This window comes from Elephas maximus, chromosome 1 (genome assembly GCF_024166365.1).
Source record: "Elephas maximus indicus isolate mEleMax1 chromosome 1, mEleMax1 primary haplotype, whole genome shotgun sequence".
Lineage (NCBI taxonomy): Eukaryota > Metazoa > Chordata > Mammalia > Proboscidea > Elephantidae > Elephas > Elephas maximus.
The window spans coordinates 219450547-219477741 of NC_064819.1; the positions used below are offsets into that span (position 1 = coordinate 219450547).

At 40.8% G+C, this 27195-nt stretch overlaps 1 protein-coding gene across 5 annotated transcripts in view; it reads left to right on the top strand.

Annotated features, from left to right (window-relative positions):
• SASH1 (SAM and SH3 domain containing 1) overlaps positions 1-27195 on the top strand; it is a 392317-nt gene that overhangs the window by 117930 nt on the left and 247192 nt on the right. Inside the window, exon 1 of one of the 5 annotated variants that reach the window (XM_049904186.1) lies at positions 1681-2518. The exons of the other annotated variants lie outside the window; for them this stretch is intronic. The gene's annotated coding sequence lies outside the window, so the exon portion shown is untranslated. Of the gene's footprint in view, positions 1-1680; positions 2519-27195 lie in introns of those variants that run through there. 5 annotated transcript variants of the gene reach the window in all.

Genomic DNA, 27195 nt, shown 5'->3' on the forward strand with positions numbered 1-27195 from the left:
TTTAGAGTGGCTCTTTAAAAAAAATTTTTGATATAGCAATATAAATAGATTAATTTTCTGATAATTGATGAACTTCACACTATATATGTATACCATGATATGCACCCTTGAAGGAAATTCCAAGGTTACATACCAGTTGCCATCTAGTTGATTCTGACTCATGACAGTCCCATGTGTGTCTGAGTAGAACCATGTTCCTTAGGTTTTCGGTGGCTGAGTTTCTGAAAGAAGATCACCAGGCCTTTCTTTCAAGGCACCTCTGGGTGGACTCAAACCTCCAGCCTTTTGGTTAGCAGCCATGTGCGTTAACCATTTGTACCACCAGGGGTGCCCAAGGCTACATACCAAAAACCTGTTGCCGTCGAGTCAATTCTGACTCATAGCAACCCTATAGGACAGAGTAGAACTGCCCCATAGAGTTTCTAAGGAGCAGTTGGTGGATTTGAACTGTCAAACTTTTGGTTAGCAGTGGTAGCTCTTAACCACTGTGACACCAGGCTCCCCATAGATATTATATTCATTTAGTAATTACTTTAATAGAAGTCTGTCAGTAGTGGTCTTATTAGCAATAAGTGAATAGATCATTGCAAAAATGTAAGAATATGAATGTTTCCTAAAGACCTGATATAAACTTATTAACTGCTGTGATTGTTTTCATACTTCAACTAGGAATTTTATAAGAGATGCCCCCATCAAGGAATCTATCATACCGATTCATACTTAAGAAAGTATTGCAAAATCAGTATTACCATCATTTGACAGGTATTTTGATAATTCACTGTTATCTGTCACAGATAGCACTGAACTGGTCTGTATTTATATATATATATCCATTGCCGTCGAGTCAATTTGGACTCATAGTGACCTTACAGCACAGAGTAGAACTGCCCCACAGGGTTTCCAAGGAGCACCTGGTGGATTTGAACTACTGACCTTTTAGTTAGGAGCCATAGCACTTAACCATTATGCCACCAGGGTTTCCTTGGTCTGTATCCAATATAAAATATAGATTCAGCCAACCAATTAGAATCGCCTAGTCTGATTTCTAAGGCAGGTCCTAATTAACTGATATCTCCAGGAATGCTAAGCAAATCACACTTTGAAGGAAAAAAATGAAGGTGGAGGGAGAGGCAAGGTGTGACTTCTCTGTTGTGTGCTGAAATGCTCTTTAAGATCAAATGAAAACAAAAACCAAGAGAGTAAGAAAAAGAAAACCATAGTTTGGGGGCTTAAAGTCTTTATTGTAATTGTTGTCCTTGTTGTTGCTGTTTTCCCAGGGGGGCAGTTGGGGTGAGGTAAAAGAATGGAAAAATCCAGACTTGGAAAAGTTTAGAGCCAAGAAAAATAGATACTAGTATTTAAAAGAAATCAGTTATTTTAAGTTCCTCCTGCAAAAAACAGCTAGCTTCTTTAACACTGGTAACAAAATCAGGCAAAGGAACAAAAAAAAAAAAAAAAAAAAGGCTGAATATGGAACAGGAAGGAACTCACTTTGTAAAATGTGCATAATGAAGTGTTTTTAAATGTTATTTGAGATTAGAAGTTAGACAGAGCTGTCATCTGTGATGATATTTTCATAGAGTCATGCACTGGAATAGGTGGTTTAGTCATAGCTCCTGCCTCAAGGAGCTGTATAATGAAGCCATCCAACTTGAATGTTTTTCCAATTGTTTTTTTAAGGGTTTTAAACCACTCTCTGTCCTGGGCGCTCTGGCCTGTCTGCAGCCACCACTGGGCAGAGGGTGGCATAGCTGCCCAGGGGCTGCTGTCTACTCCAGCCCCCGCCGCCACCCTGCTTCATCCTGAGATTTGAGCTAATGGCACTTTCCAGAGAAACAAGATTTTCTTTGGTGTATGGATATTACAGATATTAACAATTGAGATTAGCAAACTCAGCCCTCAATCGCTTCCAAGTGTTTTTAGAAATGCGTTCTTCAGCCTGTGGAGCTGTACAACTCCAAAATACTATTTCGAAGCCTGCACTTGGGTGGTGCAAATGGTTAACACATTCAGTCGCTAAGTGAAAGGTTGGAAGTTCGAGGCTACTCAGAGGCACCTTGGAAGAAAGGCCTGGAAATCTACGTCCAAGAAATCAGCCATTGAAAACTCTGTGGAGCACAGCTCTACTCTGATGCACACGGGGTCGCCAGGAGTTGGAATTGACACTCTGGCAACGGATTTGGCACCTGGAAGAGAGCTCCGAAGGACACGCTTCTCAAACACCGAGTCTCGAGAGAACTACTAGAGCCAGAGCTGTGCCTTGGCAGCTATGCCTCCACAGCACTCTACAGTAAATCAGCATCAGAGCAACAAATCAATCAACCGTAGCTTCTATGTCAGGCTTCCAAAGGAACCTACAGCAGCCTGCTGAGGTGCGTCAGATCTACCGTGATCTGTGATAACCTGGAGGAGCACGTTCAGCCTGGATGCCGCTCACCCAGAGTGACCACAGAGCAGCCTGCAAACCCTAGATGATCCATACCCTGTGGTGGTCAGCGGGCTGGGCTGGACCCTTCAGGTATGCTCAGAACCAGATCACTCCTGTACTAAAACAAAAACCAAACCTACTGTTGTTAAATCAGTTTGACTCACGGCGACCCCATGTGTGTAGAGTAGAACTGCACTCCATAGGGTTTTCAAGGCTGTGACCTTTTGAAAGCAGACTGCCAGGCCTTTCTTTCAACGTGCCTCTAGGTGGCTGTGAACCACCCACCTTTACCATTCGTAGTGGAGCACTTAACCATTTGCGCCACACAGGGACTTCTCACTCCTGGACTAGTGATGAGCAAAGGAGTTGCTGTTTGCTTCCTTGTGTGGCTCCTTGTGTGCAGCAAGAAATCAGCAGCCAATGACATATCCCCAATTGCCTTACAGTTTTGTCAGCTAAATGCCTGGCCAGGGGTGATCAAGGATAGTTTGTTTTTCTTCCCTTCAGAATGGAAGTGGGGTTACTGTCTGCAAAGCATGTCCGCGAAGGCAGCGAATCGGTATTCTACTTGCTTATCTCAGAGCCAGGCAGCACTGAGAGGATGCTTTCCACATACCCTGCCACCCCACCCTTCCTCTGCAGCTGCATGGGCAGATCTTAGAGCCAGAAAACCAGCTAGTCTGGGAGGAGGAGGTGACTTTGAGAAATCTTGTTCATGCCGCTGATGCTAGGATCTAAGTTTTCTACAAGTCTCCCTGCCAGGGCCTTGTAGCCTATCTAAGAGGCACCGTGAGTGTAGAATACTGGGGAGGCCATCGGCCAGTAGCTTCCCACAGCTCACAAGACACTGCACACCAGATTCTCTGCCCACTCTGCTGTTACACAGTCCTTACCTTAGTTCAGGAGTCCCTGGAGGGTGCAAACGGTTAACATGCTTAGCTGCTAACCAAAAGGTTGGAGGGTTGAGTCTACCCAGAGGCACCTCGGAAGAAAGGCCTGGCAATCTGTTTCCCAAAAATCAGCTACTGAAAACCCTATGGAGCACAGTTCTACCCTGACACACATGGGGCTGTCAAGAGTCAGAATAAACTTGATGGCAACTGGTTAGCTAGTTACCTTAGTTCAACCTCATCCATTATCCTGGGAGGAGTTAAAGTGAAGGTTCTATCCCCTTATTGAAGCGTAGGAAATGTTTGTTATTCTTAAACACTCTGTGAGCATTAAGATTCTTCACGCAGCAAGAGAAACCTGAGAAATAGTCATTGGCCTAATTTGGAGAGCTGGGCTGTTTCATGGAATAGCCTGTGAATTGCAATGGGCCCTTGGCACAGTTCCGAAACGCCAAGGGGAATCTATTCCCTGAAAAGGGCGACGTGTCTATGTCCATTGCACCTTGGCAGGCCCCTGCCAGTTAAAGATCCTGGTGTGACGGTAGTCACTTGGAGTGGGGTGTTTAGATTTTGCACAGAGAAATTCAGGTCCATGACCACAAACTGCTTTGCAGATGTGTTGTTGGTTGTTCAAGAAGGCAGACAAGAATATGAATGAGGCCACACACAGCCAGGAGACTGTCACAGAGTCAGAGGTCAAAATGGAGACCAGCGGCCCAATAGAGCAGTGGTTGAAAAGCATGGGCTTCAGGGTCAGGGTTCTATGAATCTGGATCCTTTTTTTTACTAGCTTTGTGACCCTGGACAAATGATCTAACCTCTCTGAACCTCGAAATAAGGATGATGGTAATAGGTCCTATTTCTCATCAGGATGTAAGAAGATTAAGGAACAACTGGTAAAACTCTTGCTTACAACCTGTCTGGAACATAACTAAGGACTTGATACTTGGTTGCTGCTGTTATTTTTACTATTATCTTCACAGAGAAAGGACCATATGCAGCATGGAAAAATTTGTCTTGAAAATGTAATTTTCCCTTATACCTTGTTGGGTGGAAAAAAGCACCAATTTTCTTTCTAGCGTGATTCAGCAGCTCTGTAGGGTATTCTAGCCTATGCTCTGTCTGCTACATATTAACATTTACTTTTTCCGAAGAATGCAGGTTAAAAACTACTAGCACAACCACGTTGCTAAAATACATAGAATCTTAGAATCCGTTTCCCACTTTTCAAATACCAGTGCGGTTGCCATGGAGTTGACTCTGATTTAGGGTGACCCCATGTGTGTCAGAGTAGAACTGTGCTCCATAGGGCTTTCAGTGGCTGATTTTTCCTAGGAAGATCACCAGGCTTTTCCTCTGAGGTGCCTCTGGGTAGACTTCAGTTGCCTGCCTTTTGGTAAGCGGCCAAGTGCGTTAACTGTTTGTACCACCGAGGGTCTTCACTTGTCAAATAGGCAAAGAAAATACTCATGAATGCCTAGTTACTACTTTGTATTACTACATAGGCATATACACACGTATACACATGCGACAGTGTTGCCTTAGCTTATGGTGATTTCCACTCAACTGTCCCTGGTTCATTAACATAATACAAACATTTTAGGTCTGGAAAGGCCTGAGATTGTCTCAAATCCAGTGTCTTCATTTTAAAGGTGAGCAAATTAAGGCCCAGGAGAATAAAGAAATTTTACAAAAACAGGTAGTATCCACATATCCTGGCTGCCCACTTTTAAGGTAGTTTATATTATTAAGGAAAATAATTGCCCTTGTTTGATGCTTCAGGCAGGCAGGGAAGCTCATTATAGAGACTTTTTAAACCCTTAGAGAAAGGAGCTCTGTGCACACATACATGCGTGCTTACACACTTACACAGACACACCACACACCACACACTCTCTCCCAGTTTTTGCTTTGTCCCCAAAATTCTTATACTGTCCTTCAGAGAAGGCGCTGAAGTAAACAAATCAACAATCGAGGCATTTTTGAACAGAACAGATCCATTATTCTTTGGGTGAGCAGAATTCAGATTCTGATTTCTTATCCCGGTTTCTTCTCCCTTGGAGAGAGGGAGAGATGAGGACAACTCTAACAATGGCCGAGGAGAGCTCTTTCTACTTCATTTTGAGCACGGACTATATAACAACCCCACAGGGCAGGGAGGCATCTTCTCAGCTGCCTGTGGTAAGTTCTGTGTAAGCCGACGGTCAGCACAGGCCTGTGGTGAGTTCTGTGTAAGCCGACGGTCAGCACAGGCCTGTGGTGAGTTCTGTGTAAGCCGACGGTCAGCACAGGCCTGTGGTGAGTTCTGTGTAAGCTATTGGTCAGCACAGGCCTGCGGTAAGTTCTGTGTAAGCCGACGGTCAGCACAGGCCTGTGGTGAGTTCTGTGTAAGCTATTGGTCAGCACAGGCCTGTGGTGAGTTCTGTGTAAGCTATTGGTCAGTACAGGCCTGCGGTAAGTTCTGTGTAAGCCGACGGTCAGCACAGGCCTGTGGTGAGTTCTGTGTAAGCTATTGGTCAGCACAGGCCTGTGGTGAGTTCTGTGTAAGCTATTGGTCAGTACAGGCCTGCGGTAAGTTCTGTGTAAGCCAACGGTCAGCACAGGCCTGTGGTGAGTTCTGTGTAAGCTAGTGGTCAGCACAGGCCTGTGGTGAGTTCTGTGTAAGCTATTGGTCAGTACAGGCCTGAGGTAAGTTCTGTGTAAGCCGACGGTCAGCACAGGCCTGTGGTGAGTTCTGTGTAAGCTATTGGTCAGCACAGGCCTGTGGTGAGTTCTATGTAAGCTGACGGTCAGCACAGGCCTGTGGTAAGTTCTGTGTAAGCTGACGGTCACTGCAGGCCTGTGGTATATTCTGTGTAAGTAGATGGTCAGCACAAGTCTGTGGTATGTTCTGTACAAGCAGGTGGTCAGTACAGGCCTGTGCTGAGTTCTGTATAAGCAGGTGGTCAGTACAGGCCTGTGGTAAGTTCTGTATAAACTAATGGTCAGTACAGCTGTGGAGAAAAGCAGAAATGCATTTTCCTAAGGGTTTTTTTTTTTTTAGAGTAATGTATATATTTAGAGTCATGTCTCTCCATACACTTCCTATCTTATTAAAAATAAATTAATCATATATAAACTTCAGGCCTCTTTCTTATCATCTTTCATCTGAGGCTTCTCCTGCTGTTTGAAGTGGTAGCCTCTAAAACACAATATAGATTATCAAGCTGGATTAGAGTTGCCACTGGTACAATAAATATATATTTGAAACCTAAAAAAATAATAATAATTTTTTAAACACAGAGAACATGCATCTGGAAAAAAAAAAATCCCAATAGCACAAAGGATTATAAAATGACAAGTAGTTGTCTCTCTAGAACCTCGGCCCCATTCCTAGAAGCCCAGTCTCTTACCCCTATCCCAGACCCTACATGCACTCCCCCACTTTCTCAATAGGAATGTGGTCACACTGGTTGCTGTTCTTTCTTCTGCGGCTTCAGCTTCTTCCTTCGCTGGCATCTAGGCATTTGCTCTGGCAGGCAGCCAAAGGTGGGCTAAAGGGTGAACCTCAGGAGTGACTTCAGTACTATGTTAAAAGGGTGTCCAGGGGCCATACTCTTGGGGTTTCTCCAGTCTCTGTCAGACCGGTAAGTCTGGTCTTTTTTTTTTTTTTTAAATTGTACTTCATTTATTTTATTTTTTCAGGTTTTTTTTTTTTTTTTTTGCACTTTAGATGAAGGTTTACAGAGCAAACTAGTTTCTCATTAAATAATTAATACATGAATTGTTTTGTGACATTGGTTGCCAACTCTACCACATGTCAGCATTCTCCCGTTCTCAACCTTGAGTTCCCCATTACCAGCTTTCCTGTCCCCTCCTGCTTTTCTTGTCCTTGCCCCTGGGCCGGTGTGCCCCTTTAGTCTCAGTTTGTTTTATGGGCCTGTCTAATCTTTGGTTGAAGGGTAAACCTAAGGAGTGACTTCATTACTGAGCTGTAATGGTCTTCTGGGGTCATACTCTTGGAGTTTTTCCAGTTTCTGTCAGACCCGTTTAAGTCTGGTCGTTTTTGTTTGTTTGTGAGTTAGAATTTTGTTCTACATTTTTCTCCAGCCCTGTCCAGAACCCTCTATTGTGATGCCTGTCAGAGCAGTTGGTGGTGGTAGCCGGGCACCATCTAGTTGTGCTGGACTAAGTCTGGTGGAGGCTGTGATACTTGAGATCCATTAGTTCTTTGGACTAATCTTTCCCTTGTGTCTTTGGTTTTCTTCATTTTCCCTTGTTCTAGACAGGGTGAGACCTGTAGAGTATCTTAGATGGCCACTCACAGGTTTTAAGACCCCAGGTGCTACTCACCAAAGTAAACTGTAGAACATTTTCTTTATATACTATATTATGCCAGTTGAGGTAGATATTCCCAGAGATCATGGTCCCTACAGCCCAGGAATTTGGTCCTTCAGGGAGTTTAGATGTACCTATGGAGCTTCCATGACCTTGCGTTGGTCAAGTTGTGCTGGCTTCCCCAGTATTGTGTACTGCCTCACCCTTCACCAAAGTTACAGCTTAACTATTGTCTATTTAGTGTTTTTCCTTTCCCATAACCATCAAAGATTGTTTCTTTTTGTGTTTTTAAACCTTTTCATGAGTTTTTATAATAGTGTCTCACATACGATATTTGTCCTTTTGTGATTGGCCTATTTCATTCAACATAATGCCCTCCCTCCAGATTCATTCATGTTGTGAGATGCTGCCCAGATTCATCATTGTTCTTTATCTTTGAGTAGTACTCCATTTTGAGTACATACCATAGTTTGTTTATCCATTTATCTGCTGACGGGCACTCAGGTTGTTTCTACCTTTTTGCTACTGTGAATAATGCTGTAGTGAACATGGGTGTGCATGTGTCTATTTGTGTGATGGCTCTTATTTAAAAAAATTTATCTAGGATATATTCCTAGGAGTGGGATTGCTGGATCATATGGTGTTTTATTTCTAGTTTTTTAAGGAAGCGCCATATCATTTTCTAAAATGGTTGTACCATTTTGCATTCCTAGCAGCAGTGCATAAGTGTTCCAATCTCCTCGTACCCTCTCCAACATTTGTCATTTTGTTTTTTTGTTTTTTTTTTGATTCATGCCAGTAATGTCGGGATGAGATGGTGTCTCATTGTATTTTTTATTTGCATTTCTGTAATGGCTAATGATGGAGAGCATTTCCTTATGTGTCTGTTAGCCTTCTGAATGTCTTCTTTGGTGAAACTTTCCTCCTATTTGAAGAAGCATGGTCACCTGAAGAACAGTACAAAATTGTTCCCAGCATGGCTCTCTCCCTCAGACGCCAGCACAGATGAGAGCTGAGTGATCATACCTTGCCCCTCAGTGAAATGACTTAAGCTACATGTCAATAATTCCAGAAATCCCCACAGTCTGTGTTCCATACTCCGCCCTGGTTCCATAGTGACACTGCAGTTCTTAAAATCTCCTTGTAAGTGTTGGGAAGACAACTGCCTAGAATTTTTCCAGAAATGAAAAGGATGCTATTCTTAGCCCCATATTATAGATGGGAAACTGAGGGTCAATGGGGTTGAGTGAGTGACCCAACGATGGTTTTGAACTCTGCTTGGTCAGCACCTTTAGTTGTGATCTACAGAAAGCCCCATGTACACACATGTTCACTGGCTGCCCCCTTCTTTGTTGGTGCTGGCAGTTTGGAATAAGGCAGGCAAGGGCAGGGAGAAAAAAGGGTGATGAAAACAGGAGTCGGAGGAGACAAGGTTTTCTTTACCACAGAGCACTCGGTGAGGAGCTTGCATGGAGGGTGTTGTTGTTGTGTACCATCTAGTCAGTTCTGACTCACAACGACTGCATGTGACAAGAGTAGAAATGCCCCATAGAGTTTCCTAAGCTGTCATCTTTATGGGGCTAGGTTGCCAGGCCTTTCTCCTGAGAAGTCACTGGGTGAGTTCAACCCACCAACCTCTCAGTTAGCAGCCAAGCTCTTAACCATTTGTACCACCAGGACTCTTGCATGGAGAGTGTTAAAATACAGAGAAGTTTACTATTTGTCTGTTGCTGAAAGGATTTGGGAAATTTAGCAAACTAGTGAAGGTGCATATTTCCATCCTTGCAAAGGCAAAGACAGAGCCGAAGGCCTGCGGCTGTGCATGCTTTCACCTCTGTGTGGGGTTAACCTGAGGGAGGAAAGTTCTGTGGGGAGAGAATTTCTTTGTTACTGAATTCTTAAAATGTCTAGCATTTCCACATGAACTGAGCCACTTCTCCAGAAGTGGGGCGTATCTTCTGCAACAGTACACTGATGAAGGTCTGTAATCGGAAACAGGACTTCCTCACAGAGAGTCAAACTCTGGGCCGCAGTGCCCTGGGGATTTGTGACCTTACAGAACTTCAAAGGAGAGGCCCTGTGGAGAGTCAGACCACTGCTGTCACTCGGGAGGCCATTTTCTTCCTCAGATTGTTTATTCTCCTGAAGAAAAACCATGACAGAATAGCTTAGCCTAATGACATTGTGTTTGAAGACAGTCAGTTATGGGTTTATGTGTTAGCAACATTTGTTTGATTGTGACAATAATATAAGATAAGGGCAATGACACTTGCTTTGAATCCAGGGTTGTCAGATATAGCAACAAAGAAAAAAAAAAAAATACAGGACACCCAGTTAAATTTGAATTTCAGATAAACAATGAAAAATCTTCTAGTATAAGTACACCCCTGCAATATTTGAGACATACTTCAAAAAAATTGTATTTTACCTGGCAACCCTACTGAAGTATCAGTGTTAACAAAATGCTACCACTTTAGGTAATAATTAACACATGTCTGAAACCACCAGTGGCTATGAGGGAGAGAGAAGTGGCAGTCTGATTCTGTACAGATTTACAGCCTTGGAAACCCTGTGGAGTCGCTATCAGTCGGAATCGACCTGATGGCAGTGGGGTTTTTTTTAACAGTTTACGAGGGGCCTTGGTGGTACAGTGGTTAAGAACTCAGCTGCTAACCAGAATTTCCATGGTTCAAACCCATCAGCCTCTCCTTGGAAACTCTACAGGGCAGTTCTACTCTGTCCAATAGGGTTGCTATGAGCTGGAATGTACTTGATGGCAACAGGTTTGGTTTTGGTCTATAGTTTACCAGTTTTAAGGGATAACATTCAATTAAAAGAAAATATAATAGAATGTTGATTTGAAATTAATTTTACCAGCTTTTCATGTGACAGCTTCCCACTCCAAATAAGCGTGCCATTAGGGAAAGAGTAGGATAATCATATTTCCTCTTGAGTTGAAATACCATTAAGTAATTCACAAATGAAAGTATACAGAAAAATTTACAAGCATTAAAAAAAAATTTTAAACCGTATGTAAATATTCAAGTGTTAAAAGAGGAAATTCATTCAAGAAACACCTATTGAGCACTCACTCTATGCCAGACAGTGTTGGAGGTATTTGTGGGACATCAAGAAACCAAGTGGATGTCTCTGCTGTCATGAAGCTTACTTTCGAGGGAACGGTGTTATGAGCATGTGTGAATTTTAAGCTATAAACGATTCCAGAAGACGTAGTAATATTTTCTGTGACAATCTAGCATTATAAAGATTTCTACTTCATTGTGACTTTGGAGATGGGTATTTATTAGTGTGGCGAGAACCACACATCCTGGTAAGTTTTTTTAAAGAAGCTCTGTGGAGTTTTATGCCTGAGAATTATATAAATTTCAGAATTTTGAGGGCTGAACAGTCAAACTGAATCAGGACACCAAAAAAAACATCAGTTCAGGATGTTATTTTCAGTTGCCACTGTTGTTGTTAAGTGCCTTCAAGTTGGCCCTGACTCACAGAGATTTATGTAAAACAGAATGAAACGTTGCCTGGTCCTGCCCGTCCTCACTATTGTTGCTATGTTTGAGCCCATTGCTGAAGCTACTGTGTCAATCCACCTCTTTGAAGGTCTTCCTCTTTTTCCCTGACCTACTTTACCAAGCAAGATGTCCTTCTCCAGGGATTGGTCCCTCCTGATAACACGTTCTCACTGCTAAGGAACAGATTGGTTCGTTCTTCTGGCAGTCCGTGGTATATTCAGCATTCGATATCTTCAAAGCCTCAACCCTTAAATCACAATGAATCTACCTGGTGCCCACTCCTGACTCTGGGCCCAGTTTGGGTGGAAGTTTTTCTTTTTCACAGCAAAGGATGTAGTCAAGACGTTGGAGAGGAAAGGCACTTTAAGTTCCTAGAGCCCGTTTCCATTGGTGCATGGATATCAGTTTAGCAACACATTGTAGTTCTCATTCTACACCTGAGAGGTAGTGAATTGCTTTTGGGTAGAAATGAATTAACTCTTTCCTGTGACTACATTACCATAACGTGCTGTCAGTAGTGATTTAGTAAACTGAATCTGGAAGGCTAAAAACCTTAATATAATCCCAAGAAATAAATTGATTATCGTGTCCTCTTTTCATTAACAGGATCAGAGTCACAAGATGATTTTATGCTAATACTCATTTTCACGGCTTCTATTGTCTATCTCAGTAAACTCAAAGTTAGAAGGACGTTAGAGGTTATCTAGTCCTGTGCCCATCAGATGTTTACTCCCCTCTACAATATCCTGGGAAAAAAACAAAAACATAAAAACAATTATGCCTCCCGGAAAGAAAACATTTCATTTCTTTTATTTAGATCAAGGAAACAAGATCAGGCCAGAGTTTCAAAAAATGCTAAAGCATTATAAAGAAGGATTCCTTGATCTCATACTTGAGGGAAGAATATGAACAAGTAAAAACCTTTATTATTAGTAGTAGCAGTTCTGTATCTAAAAACAACTAACATTCATCACCAGGGCTCCATGACATGATTACCATGTGCCAAACAATATGCTAATTCTTTTTCATTTCTCATTTAATTCACAAATTCATCATTTAATTTTCACGAGACCCCTAAGAAGCTAGTAGTATTATGATCTTGGTGAATAAAGATGATGGAAATGAGAAGTAGAGCGGTTAAGGCATTCTCACTCTAGAACAGAGAAATTCTCACTCTAGAACACAGAGAACATACATTTGTCTGTGTGCACAGTAGAATATGATCACTTTAATGTTAGAAGGAATCTTTGGAATCATAGAATTCACCTTTCTAGTTTTCAAGAGTCAGAGTTGTGCCAGAGATTCAAAGATGAAAATCTTAAATCTATGTAGTTTCTCTTACCTCATTCTGCCACATCCCCAACCTCATATAACATGCTACAGAAATTACCTATATCTGCTTCTACCAAAAAACAAACCAAACCCATTTCCATCAAGTCGATTCTGACTCATAGCAACCTTTTAGGGCTGCCCCATGGGGTTTCCAACTAGCTGCTGGTGGGCCTTTTGGTTAGCAGCTGAGCTCTTAACCACTGTGCCACCAAGGCTTCATCTATGTCTACAGCTGTATGTATAGCTATATATAGTAATAACCAATTACTACTCTTCGTCTTCTCCCAGTCTGACCATGAGTAAGGTGAAGGAGTTCAGAATGTATTTGATCCCAGGAACTTTGTGTCTGAAACTTGGTTAAAAAATAAGGACATGGCTCCACCCAACAGCAGCAGAATACATATTCACCTCAATGCAAATAGAACATTCTCCAGGATGGACCATATACTAAGCCATAAAACAAGGCTCCATATAATAGGATAGAAATCATACAAAGTATGTTTTCTGATCACAATGTAATTAAGTTAGAAATCAATAACAGAAGGAAATTTAAGAAGTTCATAAACATGGGAAAAGTAAACAACACACTTCTAAATAACCATTGGGTTCAAAGAAGAAATCACAAGGAAAATTAGAAAATACTTTCATATGAAGCACAACAAAAGCACAACGTACCAAAACTTATGGGATACAGCTAAAGCAGTGTACAGAGGGATATTTATAGTTGTGAATTTTTTGTTTACAATATTTAAAAGAGAATAAAGATTTCAAATCAGTAGCCTAATCTTCTGTCTTAAGAAACTAGAAAAAGAAGAGCAAACTAAACCTAAAGCAGTCAGAAGGAAAAATAATAATAAAGACTAAAACCCAGAAAATAAAGACTAGAGCAGAAATAAATGAAATAGAAAATAAAAAGAAATAAAGTCAAGCTAAAAGTTGTTTCTTCATAAAGATTAACAAAAATGACAAATTTTTAGCTAGATTGATCAAGAAAAACAGAGAGAAGACTCAAAGGAATAAAATTAGGAATGAAAGAGATGGTATCACTACCAACCTTACAGAAATAAAATGGATTACAAAATCAATACTAGGAACAACAGTAAAAAATCAGATAACTTAAAATGGACATATTCCTGGAAAGACACAAATTGTGGAAACAGACTCGAGAAGAAATAGAAAACATGAATAAACCTATAACAATTGAATTAGTAATCTTTAAACTTCTCACAAAGAAAAACCTAGGACCAGATGGTTTCAAACTGGTGAATTCTACCAATCATTCAAAGAAAAAATACCAATCTTTCACAAACTCTTCCATAAAATAGGAGGGATACTTCCCAACTCATCCAGTCATTCTATGAGGGCAGTATTACCCTGATATTAATACCAGACAAAGACACTAAAAGAGAGGTACAGACCAATATCCCTTATGAAAACAGACACAAAAATCCTCAATAAAATACCAGCAACATATAAAAAGAATTATATAAAACAAGCAAGTGGGATTTATCTCTGGAACACAAGATTGATTTACCATCCAAAAATCAATTAGTGTAATACATCATATTAATAAAAGAAAAAAACTGTGTGATTCTTTCAATAAATAAAGAAGCATTTGACAAAAATTCAACCCCTTTCATGTAAAGAACACCGAACAAACTAGGAATAGAAGGGAACTTCCTCAACCTGATAAAAAGGCATCTAAAAAAATCATACTAATTGCTAAAAGACTGACTGCTTTTCCCTTTAAATCAGGAACAAGACAAGGATGTCCATTCCTGCCACTTCTATTTACATTATAGTGGAAGCTCTAGACAGGGCAATCGGACAAGCAAATGAAATAAAAGGCATCCACACTGAAAAGAAAAAATAAAACTATTCCTGTATAGATGACATTATTTTATATACAGAAAATCATAAGGAACCCACTAAAAATGATTAAGCCAAACCTATTGCCATCGAGTCAGTTCCAACTCATAGTGGCCCTATAGGACAGAATAGAGCTGTCCCATAGGTTTCCAAGGTTGTAACTTCATGGGAGCAGATTTTCACATCTCTCTCCTGTACAGCGGCTGGTGGGTTCAAACTGGCAACCTTTCAGTTAACAACTGAGCACTTAACCGGTGGAACCAGGGTTCCTATAGTTAAAAATGATTAGTACTAATAAATGAATTCAGCAAGGTTGCAGGATATAAGATCAATACAATTCTATAAATTAGTGATGAACATTCAGGAAATGAAATTAAATAAATATTTTCATTTATAATAGCATCAAAAAGAATAAAATACTTAAGTATAAATTTCAAAAAGGAGTGCAAGATTTGTACACTGAAACTATAAAACATTGTTGAAAGAAATTAAAGAAGATCTAATTAGATGAGAAGACATCCTACGTTTATGAATTGGAAGACTTCATATTTGCAAGAGGGAGTACTCCCCAAATTGATCTACGGATGCAACACAATCGCTATGAAAATCCCAGACGCTTTTTTGCAAAAATTGACAAGCTGATCCTAAAATTCATGTAGAATTACAAGGGACCCAGAATAGCCAAAACAATTCTGAAAAAGAAGAACAAAGATGAGGGTCTCATACTTTGTGATTTCAAAACTTGCTGCAAAGCTACAGTTTATCAAGGCAAAGTAGTGCTAGTCTAAGGGTAGACATAGAGATCAATGGGATAGAGTTGAGAGTCCGGAAATAAAGCCTAACATGTAAGGTCAATTGATTTTTTTGACAAAGATGCCAAGGCAACAAATGGTACTGGGACAATTGAATATCCATATGCACAGGAATGAGGTTGAACCTCTTCTCACACCGTACATAAAAATTAACTCAAAATGGATCATAAGTATTCATATAAAAGCTAATTATAAAACTCTTAGAAGAAAATATAGGCCTCCATCTTTGTGATCTTGGGTTAGGCAGTAGTTTCTTAGAGGTGATTCCAAAAGCATATGTGACAAAAAATATATAAATTGAACTACATCAAATTTAAAACCTTTCATGGTGCAAAAAACCCATCAAGAAATAAAAAGACAATGCACAGAATGTGAGATAATATTTATGAATCATATATCTGATAAAAGACTTCTATGCAGAATATATAAAGAGCTATTGCAATTCAATTATACAAGGATAACCCAATTTAAAAACAGGATAAGGATTTGAAAAGACATTTCTTGAATAAAGATATCCAAATGGCCAATAGGCACATAAAAAGATGCTCACCATCATAGACATCAAGGAAATGCAAATATAAACCATAATGAGATGCCATTTCATACCCACCACGGTGGCTACAATCCAAAAGAGGGACAATAACAAGTGTTGGTGAGGATGTGGAGAAATGAGAATCCTCATTCATTGCTGGTGAGAATGTAGAATAGTACAGCTGCTTTGGAAAACATTTTGACAATTCCTCAAAGGTTAAGCTTAGAGCAACACATGACCCAGCAATTTTACTCCTGATTATGCCCAACAGAAATGAGAACATATGCCCACATAAGACTTGTACACGAATGTTCATGGCAGCATTATTCATACAGCCAAAAAGTAGAAATAACTCAAATATCTATCAACTGATGAATGGAATCCATACAATGAAATATTATTCAATAATGAAAAGAAATGACTTACTGATACATGCTACAATGTGGATGAATCTTGAACACATTATACTAAGTAAGTTAGTCACAGAAGACTGCGTATGTATGATTCCGTTTATATAAAATATCCAGAATAGGCATATTTATAAAGACATAAAGTAAATTAGTGGTACTTGGTGCTGGGGGATAAGAAAGTGAAAAAAAAACCCCAAATCCATGGCCATCGAGTGGATTCTGACTCATAGCGACTCTATAGGACAGAGTAGAACTGCCCCATAGGGTTTCCAAGGAGCGCCTGGTAGACTCAGACTGCTACCTTTTGGTTAGCAGCTGTAGCTCTTAACCACTAAGCCACCAGGGTTTCCTGGGGGAAAAGAGCAAGGGGTAAAATGGGGGAATTACTACTAATGGATACAAGGTTTCTTTTAGGGAGCAGGAAAATGTTCTAAAATTAGATTGTGGTGATGGCTTCATAACCCTGTGAATATGCTAAAATACATTGAATTATATGCATTAATTGGGTGAGTTTTATTTTATGTAAAGTATGTCTGAGTAAAGTTTTTGAAAACAAGTAGGGACATGCCCCCCTCAGTCTACTAATACTCATACTATCCCTCAAACCTCAATTTTATCATAGCTCTCTCGAGACCTAGCTTTAAAAAAGAACAACAACAAAAAAAACACCTTCTGGGAAACATTCTCTTCTTTTTTTTTTTTTCTTTTTTATGACATTTGTTAACAACCCTGAGACATGTCAACACTCTCGCTTCTCAACCTTGGGTTCCGTATTACCAGCTATCATATCCCCTCCTGCCTTCCAGTCTTTGCTGCTGAGCTGGTGTACCCCTTTAGTCTCCTTTTGTTTTATGGGCCTGTCTAATCTTTGGCTAAAGGGCGAACCTCAGGAGTGACTTCATTACTTAGCTAAAAGTGCGTCCAGGGGCCATACTCTCAGGGTTTCTCCAGTCTCTGTCAGTCCAGTAAATCTGGTCTTTTTTGGTGAGTTAGAATTTTGTTCTACATTTATCTCCAGCTGTGCCCGGGACCCTCTATTGTGATCGCTGTCAGAGCAGCCAGTGGTGTTAGCTGGGCACCATCTAGTTGTACTGGACTCGGTCTGATAGAGGCCATGGTAGTTGTGGTCCATTAGTCCTTTGGACTAATCTTTCCCTTGCATCTTTGGTTTTCTTCATTCTCCCTTGCTCCTGAAGGGGTGAAACCAGTGGAGTATCTTAGATGGCCGCACACAGGCTTTTAAGACCCCAGACTCACCAAAGTAGAATGTAGAACATTTTCTTTATAAACCATGTTATGCCAATTGAGCTAGATGTTCCCGAGACCATGGTCCCTACAGCCTTCAGCCCAGTAATTCGTTCTCTCAGGGAGTTTGGATTTATCTGCGGAGCTTCTATTACCTTGCCTTGGTCAGGCTGTGCTGGCTTCCCCAGTACTGTGTACTTCACCAAAGCTACTACTTATTTATTGTCTGTTTAGTTTTTTACTTTCCCCACCCCTCTCCACCCTCGTAACCAACAAAAATTATTTCTTTTTATGTGTAAACCTTTTCATGAGTTTTTATAGTAACGGTCTTATACAGTATTCATCCTTTCGTGATTGACATTTCACTCAGCATAATGCCCTCCAGATTCATCCATGTTGTGAGATGTTTCCCTGATTCATCATTGTTCTTTACCGTGTAGTACTCCATTGTGTATGTACCATAGTTTGTTTATCCATTCATCTGTTGATGAACATCTAGGTGGTTTCCATCTTTTTGCTATTGTGAACAATGCTGCGATGAACATGGGTGTGCATATGTCTATTGGTGTGATAGCTCTTATTTTTCTAGGATATATTCCGAGGAGTGGGATTGCAGGATCAAATGGTATTTCTATTTGTAGCTTTCTAAGGAAGCCCCCATAACATTTTCTAAAATGGTTGTACCATTTTGCATTCCCACCAGCAGTCCATAAGAATTCCAGTGTCCTCACAGCCTCTCCAACATTTGTTATTTTCTGTTTTTTTGATTCTCGCCAGTAATGCAGGGGTGAGATAGTATCTCATTATGGTTTTGATTTGCATTTCTCTAATGGCCAGTGATCTTGAACATTTTCTCATGTGTCTGTTAGCTGCTTCAATGTTTCCTTTGGGGAAGTGTCTGCTCATTTCCTTTGTTCATTTTTTAATTGGATTGTCTTTTTTGTTGTAGAGGTGCTGTATTTTCCTGTAGATTTTAGAGATTAGACCTTTGTCAGGTAGCCAAAACAATTTTTTTAATAGCCAATTTTTTTGTAATGGCCAAAATTTTTTTCCCAGTCTTCAGGTTCTCTTTCTACTCTTTTGGTAAAGTCTCTTGATAAGCATAAGTGTTTAATTTTTAGAAGATCCCAGTTATCTAGCTTATCTTCTGGAGTTTGTGTGTCATTAGTTATAGTGTATCCTGTTAATGCCATGTATTAAGGCCTCTAGCGTTGATCCTATTTTTTCTTCCATGATCTTTATAGTTTTTTTGGTTTTTGGAAAACGTTCTTAAAAATAACTCCTACATTCTATGGTAATCAGTTCCTGAATGGACATTTCTTGAGAATGTATTCAGCTGTTTAACCCCTATTTATACACTTTGGTTAATTGTTTCCTCATTTTCTCCTTGACATCCCTAATCTGAGACTTATTTCCTTAAGTCTTTTACCTCCATTATCTACTGCTGCATCGTTAAGGAGGAAAGTTGATCATGCTGTTTGTTCCAAAGCTCAGGCTCAATCTATGGAAAGTTTTGACCTTGATCCCTATGTCAGTCAGGGTCCTAGCAGTAAACAGGCAGCAAACTCAAAGGGTTTGGCAAGAGTTGAATGAGGGCACTGTTGAGCAGAGGTATGGGCAGGATTAGACAACAGGCAAGGATAGTGAACCACTAGACACTAGCAAGGGTAGGAAGCCTTAGGCCTAAAGGGAAAACTGGAGGAAAAAGTTGTTAAATCAAGAACTGTGTCATGGATTGAATAGCGTCCCTCAAATTTGTGTGTCAACTTGGCCATGATTGCCAGTATTGTGTGACTGTCTACCATTTTGTCATCTGATGTGGTTTTCCTATGTGTTATAAATTCTACCTCTGTGATGTTAATGAGGTGGGTTTAGAGGCAGATATGTTAATGAGGCAAGACTCAAGCTACAATATTAGGTTGTGTTTTAAGCCAATCTCTTTTGAGATGTAAAAGAGAGAAGTGAGCAGAGATACAGGGGGACCTTATACCACCAAAAAACAAGCCAGGAGAATAGCGTGTCATTTGGATCTGGTGTCCCTACACTGAGAAGCTCTTAGTCCAGGGGAAGATGGATGACAAGGACCTCCCCCAGAGCCAACAGAGAAAGGAGGCCTTCCCTTAGAGCTGACGCCCTGAATTTGGACTTCTAGCTTCCTAAACTGTGAGAGAATAAATTTCTCTTTGTTAAAGCCATCCACTGCTGGCATTGCTGATGCAGCAACACTACATAACCAAGACAAACTGTAACCTTGGAAGTGGGGCTACTCCTACTGAGCTGAGGCATTAGATGTATGGCAATCCCATGCACGATGGAACTAAACACTGCCTGGTCCTACACCATCCCCATGACTGGTTGCGGATCAGACTATTGTGATTTATAGGGGCTTCATTGGCTGATTTTCACTAACTAAATCTCCAGGCCTTTCTCACTAGTCCATCTTAGCCTGGAAGCTATGCTGAAACCTGCTCAGCATCATGGCAACACTCAAGCCTCCACTGACAGATAGATGGTGGCTGCACATGAGGTACATTGGCCAGGAATCAAACCTAGGTCTCCTGCACGGAAGGTGAGAATTCTACCACTGAACCAAACTGCCAAACACTGGCAGGAGTGGGACTCAGTCGGGGTGGACATAAATGATCTACGCTATCTCTTTTCTACTCTCTGATTCCCTCCATTGACCAAACTCAAAGGAAGTGAAGAATTAGGGAGTCAAGACCCTGTTTCTAGAGGACTGGAAAACTTCATCCTGGTACAGGACTTGGCCAGTACTTCTAGGGACTCACTGTGTGCAATGTGCTCAAGTCAGAGATGTGGGGCAGGTGACCAGGCCTTGGTATTTTTAAACATATGTGGGGACAGTTCCTCTTAGTCATCCTTGAATGCCCCCAGACAACTGCCTCTTGCCGTATCCTTAGCATAACCCTCATTGGCAGCTGGAGAGGAAGCTGAAAGCCCTGCCCTAAAAAAGCTTGCAGCATAATGAACTGCCAAACCAATTAAATAATGGCACCTTCCTGGAACAGGATATTTATGAACCAGGTTCCATGGCTGCCCCTGTGCTTCGTGCATCCTATTATATTTGCAGTTCTTCCACCACTTGCTGATCTCAGGTTTCAAGGGGTGATGAAAGACTTTCTGAGAATCCAGTCCTACCAGAATGGCCTGTCATCTCCCTCAGGCTGCTAATGGGAAGCTGTTTGTTGAATTATGTCATTAAAAGTTCTGCTTAGTTTCTTAGTCGGTGTACCTTGGCTTTATTTTATTTTGGTGGAAAACAAATCCCTTCGTTAGTAGAATTTTGTTTAATTGGCCACTTAGCTCAGAATTTGATGGCTTTTCCATTAATGCTTATACAACAAATATATTTCTCCCTGAAATAACCCAGGTAACCCTGCCTCTGAATGTTCAAGATGTGCAGAGCACTAAAGAGGAGGCATGGTCCCAGAATGAATTCTATGATAATATGAAGACAGAAAACACAAAAGAGACACAGCCCAAACATTCGGGGATTTACCAAGGGCATAAGCAAGATGGACAACCAACCACAACTCTCTCACTATTTTTTATCTCTTTCTTTGCTTTTTCTCTGGCTTCTTAATCTATATGTTTGCCTATTTTTCTCTCTCTTTAGTATCTTGGGTGTATGTGTGTGTTGCACCTTGTGCAAAATATAATATTGGCTAACAGTGTGCCATTTCTGAGAGCTTACTCTATACTGGATCCTGGTTGGAAAAAGAAAAAAAAAGCTTTCATTATTTTATCAGTGGCACATCAAAAAGCAAGTATTTTTTTTTTTTTTTTTTTGCTATTCCTTCTTACTGCCCTGTTTCTAATAACTGAAAAATGGAATTTTTTCCTTTTCAGTATGTGAGATTCTCTTCCTCTAAGTGGCCCCATCAGAAGTGGGTTGGTACCTGTAGTTATGTTGCCTTGGAAAAGAAAGTGTGGATTATTGATGAGCCCTAAAGGTTATTATAATCTAAAACCAGTAATGGGGTATAAATGCATTATCATCTAAAGTAGGCTTTGTAAGGCTTTCTTGCCTTTTCTGTGGCAAAGGCTAAACAATGGTCTGCTCGCCTTGCCCTCTGTTGAGTTCGGAAAAGCCTTTGCTTACAAATCCACAGAGCTGAAGGTCATGCACAGGGCTTGCCCACACTAGGTTGTTTACTCTATGATCAGAATCAAGACCTCAGTTAATCTCAGTTATACTGGTGTTGCATATTTCCCGCTCCACCCACATCCACCCACTAGTTCTGGCCCCAAATTTCTCCTAAGCTGACCCTCCCACTGGTCAGAACAGACTGGTAAATAATCCTTCGTTAGGACAGCCAAGGCTTGCACATGGGGCAGGACTGCTGTCAGAGGAATACAATTGTCCTCATGCCATTGGCAGACTAGGACTCATGTTATGTTCGCATATTGTTGTAAGGAAGGGCTAGTTCCTCTATCCTTGAATTAAATCGCGTAGGGCATGGAGGTCAATTCTGAATATTGGACAAGTGACCTTTCCCTGCCTGCTAGGTGGGCCAGACCTCTAAACATACAGGCGCCATATACTAAGATCCTGTTCCTTTCTTGGTCAAAGGAAAACAAAGTTCGGCGAGCTTTGAGTAATTATTATTGTTCTATCCTCCATTGAAACAGTCAATCAGAGGTACTTAGTGAGGATGTACTATGTTCAAAGCACTGTGTGTAGGAGATATAAAGAATTCTGTCAAAGCGTTTAGGATCAAGCAGAGAATTAAAAAATATACAAACATAGTACAAATTGTACTAGAACAATTGGACATCCATATGCAAAAAAAACCTATACAAGAATGGGGAGGGAGTGAGGGAGAGAGAGGGGTATTCACCAAGGAGATAGTAGACAACAACTATTTTAGGTGAAGGGGGGTCAGCACAACTGGACTAAGCCAAAAACAAAGCAGTTTCCTGTATAAACTGAATGCCTTGAAGACAAGAGTAGCAGGGGTGGGGGTTGGGGGACCATGGTTTCAGGGGACATCTAAGTCAATTGGCATAATAAAATCTATTAGGAAAACATTCTGCGTCCCACTTTGGTAAGTAGCGTCTGGGGTCTTAAACACTAGCAAGCAGCCATCTAAGATGCATCAATTGGTCTCAACCCACTTGGATCAAAGGAGAATGAGGAACACCAAGGACGCAAGGTAATTATGAGGCTAAGAGACAGAAAGGGCCACATAAATCAGAGACTACATTGGCCTAAGACCAGAAGAATTATGTGGTGCCCGGCTACAGCCGATAACTGACCTGACAGGGAACACAACAGAGAGTCCCTGATGGAGCAGGAGGGCAGTGGGATGCAAACCTCAAATTCTCATAAAAAGACCAGACTTAATGGTCTGACTGAGACTAGAAGGACTCTGGAGGTAATGGTCCCCAGAACTTCTGTTAGCCCAAGACTGGAACCATTCCCAAAGCCAACTCTTCAGACAGGGATCGGACTGAACTATAAGATGGAAACGATAATGGTGAGGAGTGAGCGTCTTGGCTCAAGTGGACACATGAGACTATGTGGCCACCTCCTGTCTGGAGGGGAGAAGAGAAGGTAGAGGGGTACAGAAGCTGGCTAAATGGACACAGGAATACAGGGTGGAGAGAAAAAGTGTGCTGTCTCTTTAGGGGGAGAGCAACTAGGAGTATATGGCAAGGTATATATAAATTTTTGTATGAGAGACCAACTTGATTTGTAAACTTTCTCTTAAAGCACAATAAAAATTAAAAAAACAAAAAACAAAACCTAGAGCCATAAAAAAAAAAAAAAGATTAACTCAGAATAGGTCATATACCTGAATGTAAAACCTAAACCTATAAAAGTTCTAGAAGAAAACATAGAAGAAAATTTTTGTGACTTTGTTAGGTATAGATTTATTATATGAAATGATGAAACACAATCCATAAAAGGAGAAAAATGGATAAATTTGACCTAATCAAAATTTAAAATTCTACTTCTCAAAAGACACTAGGGAATGAAAAGATAACCACAGACCGGGAGAGAATTTGCAAAACACATATCTGATAAAGGGCTTGTATCCAGAATATATATACAGAAATTTCAAAACTCAATTATAAGGAAACAAACAGCCCAATTTAAAAAATGTACAAATGAATAAATAGAAACTTCACTGGGGAAGATGCAAGGATGGCAGATAAACACATGAGAATATACCCAACACCATTAATTTAGGAAATGCAAATTAAAACCACACTGAGATACTTTTATATACCTATTAGAATGACTTAATTAAAAAAAAAAAACCCAACCTGGTAATACCAAATGCTGGCAAGGACGTGGAGTGAAGGAAACTCTTTCAGACTGCTTTTGGGAATGCAAAATGGTACAGCCACTTTGGAAAAACAGTTTGACAATTTCTTATAAAATTAAATATACACTTACTGTTTGTCACTGCAATCCCACTCTTAGGCATTTACCAGGGTGAAACGAAACCCAAGTTCATACAAAAACCTGTCCATGAATATTTATTGTGGCTTTGTTCATAATGGAAACCCTGGTGGCGTAGTGGTTAAGTGCTATGGCTGCTAACCAAAGGGTCGGCAGTTCGAATCCGCCAGGCACTCCTTGGAAACTCTATGGGGCAGTTCTACTCTGTCCTATAGGTTCCTTATGAGTTGGAATTGATTCGACGGCACCAGGTTTGGTTTTTTTGTTTGTTTTGTTCATAATCAACAAAAACTGGAAAATCCCAAACATACTTCAACTGGGGAATGGATAAACTGTGGTGCATGCATACAACGGGCTACTGTTATTGTTAGGTGCCCTCCAGTCAGTTCCAACTCATAGTGACCCTATGTACGATAGAACGAAACGCTGCCTGGTCCTGCACCATCCTCACAATCATTGTTATACTTGAGCCCGTTGTTGCAGCCACTGTGTCATTCCAGCTTGTTGAGAGTCTGCCTCTTTTTCAATGACCCTCTCTACTTTACCAAGCATGATGTCCTTCTCCAGGGACTGGTCCCTCCTGATAACACGTCTGAAGTAGTCTCGCCATCCTTGCTTCTAAGGAGCATTTTGAGTATACTTCTTCCAAGATAGATTTGTTTGTTCTTCTGGCATTCCATGGTATATTCAATATTCTTCGCCAGCACCATAATTCAAAGGCATCAATTCTTCGGTCTTCCTTATTCATTGTAATGGACTACTACTCAGCAATAAAAAGGGACAAACTCCTGATATCCAGAGCAACATGAATGAACCTCAAACGCTTCATGCTAGGTAAAAGGATCCAGACTCACAAGGTTACATGCAGCATAATTCCATTTATGTGACGTTTTGGAAAAGGACAAATCAGATCAGTGTTCTCTAAGGTTGGGGTTGGAGAAGGGGGTTGACTAAACAGTACAAGGGAAGCCTTTGGGTTGATGAAACTGTTCTATATCTCCATCGTGGAGGTGCTTACATGACTGTAAAACTCATAGCACTGTACAGTAAAAAGCGTGAATTTTACTGAGTGTAAATTGTACCACCATAAACCTGACTAGTACTTGGTCATTGCCAAAAATCATGAAGGTAATATTAAAAAAAAAAAAATTTTGCTCTGTCACTTAAAGTTGAGTGAGTGGCCTTAGGCACCTTCCTTAACCTTGGTAAATATCCATTTCATGGCCTTTAAAATGAGAAAAATAGCACAGTAAAACCTATGAAAGCCAAAACCTGTGTAAGGTGGAAACCTATCGGAGAAGGAAAACTCAAATACTTGCCACTAATAGAGAGCGGTAGAAAAGTGATAGGGCTGTACCCTGGCAAACGTGGAAAACTTGTGAGACCTGAAAAAACAAGGCAGTCCCGTTGCGTCACGGCTCTCACAGGTTTCAGTGTAGTAGTACTGCAGGAAGACGTGGTCTGAGAATTAAGTGACATAATGCATACAACAAAATCAGCTGAATTTTATTAACCATTCACTCAGGTGTCTTCATACTCATTGTCTTAGTCCATTCTAACAATCTTAGAGGTAGGTTTTATTATAAACATGCTAAAAACAGTGCCAGGCATATAGTAAGTACTCTATGAGTGTTGACTGTGATTATTACTATTTATTGAGTCTCTAATATGTCCAGGGAAACCCTGGTGGCGTAGTGGTTAAGTGGTACGGCTGCTAACCAAGCTATCGGCAGTTTGAATCCACCAGGTGCCCCTTGGAAACTCTATGGTGCAGTTCTACTCTGTCCTATAGGGTTGCTATGAGTTGGAATCGACTTGACGGCGGGGGGTATGGTTTGGTTTGGATTATGTCCAAGTACTGTCATCCAAGGATGACAAGGAACAAAACAAAACCTTGACTAATACAGGAGACAATCAGAGAAATTAACAATGAAAATGCAGTGTGATAAGTGCTATAGGGAGGGTTTGCAGGATACTGCTCTGGAAACAGGGAGCCCCTGGGTAGCGCAAATGGTTAACATGCTCTACTGCTACCAAAAGGAGTCCACCCAGAAGCACCTTGGAAGAAAGGCCTGGTGATCTACTTTCTAAAAAGAGCACTGTTCTACACTAACACACATAGGATTGCCATGAGTTGGCGTGGACTCGAAAGCAATTGTTGGCTCCGGGAACATGGAGGAAGGGAAGTTCTTAGTGAGTGGAGACATGGGGAAGGCAAGAAAAGCTTCCCTGGGAGGTGGCCTTTAATTGTGTCTTGAGGGATAGGTAGAAGTGTTAGCCAGCACACAAAGCTCCAGTGGGGTGTGTGGTGATTGAGGAGACAGACACACCAAAGGATACCAGGAAAAATAAACAGGACATGAGAGTTCGGTGGCAGAGGAGGAAGAGAGCAATTGAGTTGAATGTCCAACAGTGAAGATGGACTTAAATATTGCAGGAGAGAGGAAACTCCATCAGTGGAGGCTGGATCAGAAGCACACAGAGCTGACATGGTATCTTGATTCTGACATACTATTGTAATTTCCAGATATTTGGGAAACGGCTTTCATAGATCACCCCCATACCTGTCCCAGTATCTTAATCTTCACTCTGAGAAAATTCATCTTTAAGTCAAACTTAAATACTCTAGGCTGCAGTTTTTCTTCATGTTAATTTGTGAGTGTGAAGTAGAGGATGGTTCAAGAATAACTGAAAAGTTTAGGGGGTAGTGAGGCTACATCGGAGCCCTGGTGGCTCAATGGTTAAGAGCTAGGCTTCTAACCAAAAGGTTGGCAGTTTGAATCCACCAGCCGCTCCTTGGAAACCCTATGGAACAGTTCTACTGTGTCCTACAGGGTCACTATGAGTCCTAATAGCGAATAGCGACCCTGTAAGGACAGGGTAGGACTGGTTCATAGGGTGTCCAAGGAGTGGCTGGTGGATTTGAACTGCTAACCTTTTGGTTAGAAGCCTCACTCTTAACCACTGAACCACCAGGGCAACAGGTTTGGTTTTTTGTTTTTTTGAGTCTAAGTCAATGGTGGTGAAAAACTATGGGTAGAGATAGCGAGAATGGTGATGCAAAGTGAACAGTGTAACCGATGTTACTGAATTGAGTGTGTAGAAACATTGAATGGGTGTAGGTTGGGCTGTGTATATTTTCACCAAAAAAAAAGAAAAAAAATTTTTAAGGGAGGAAAATGAATAACTTAAGACTGATTTTTTCTCTTATTTGAGGCATATTGCGTATTTTTCAATGTCCTCTAATCCTTGGGGAATGCTATTTAAATACAACTGACGCTCTCCTGAATACAAAATACCACTGCAAAACTATTTGAAAGATTTCTGGCAGAGAAGGGGAGGAGAGAGGCTGGTGGGAGAGGGAGAACATAGAATCAAGTGGCTCTTTGTTTATATA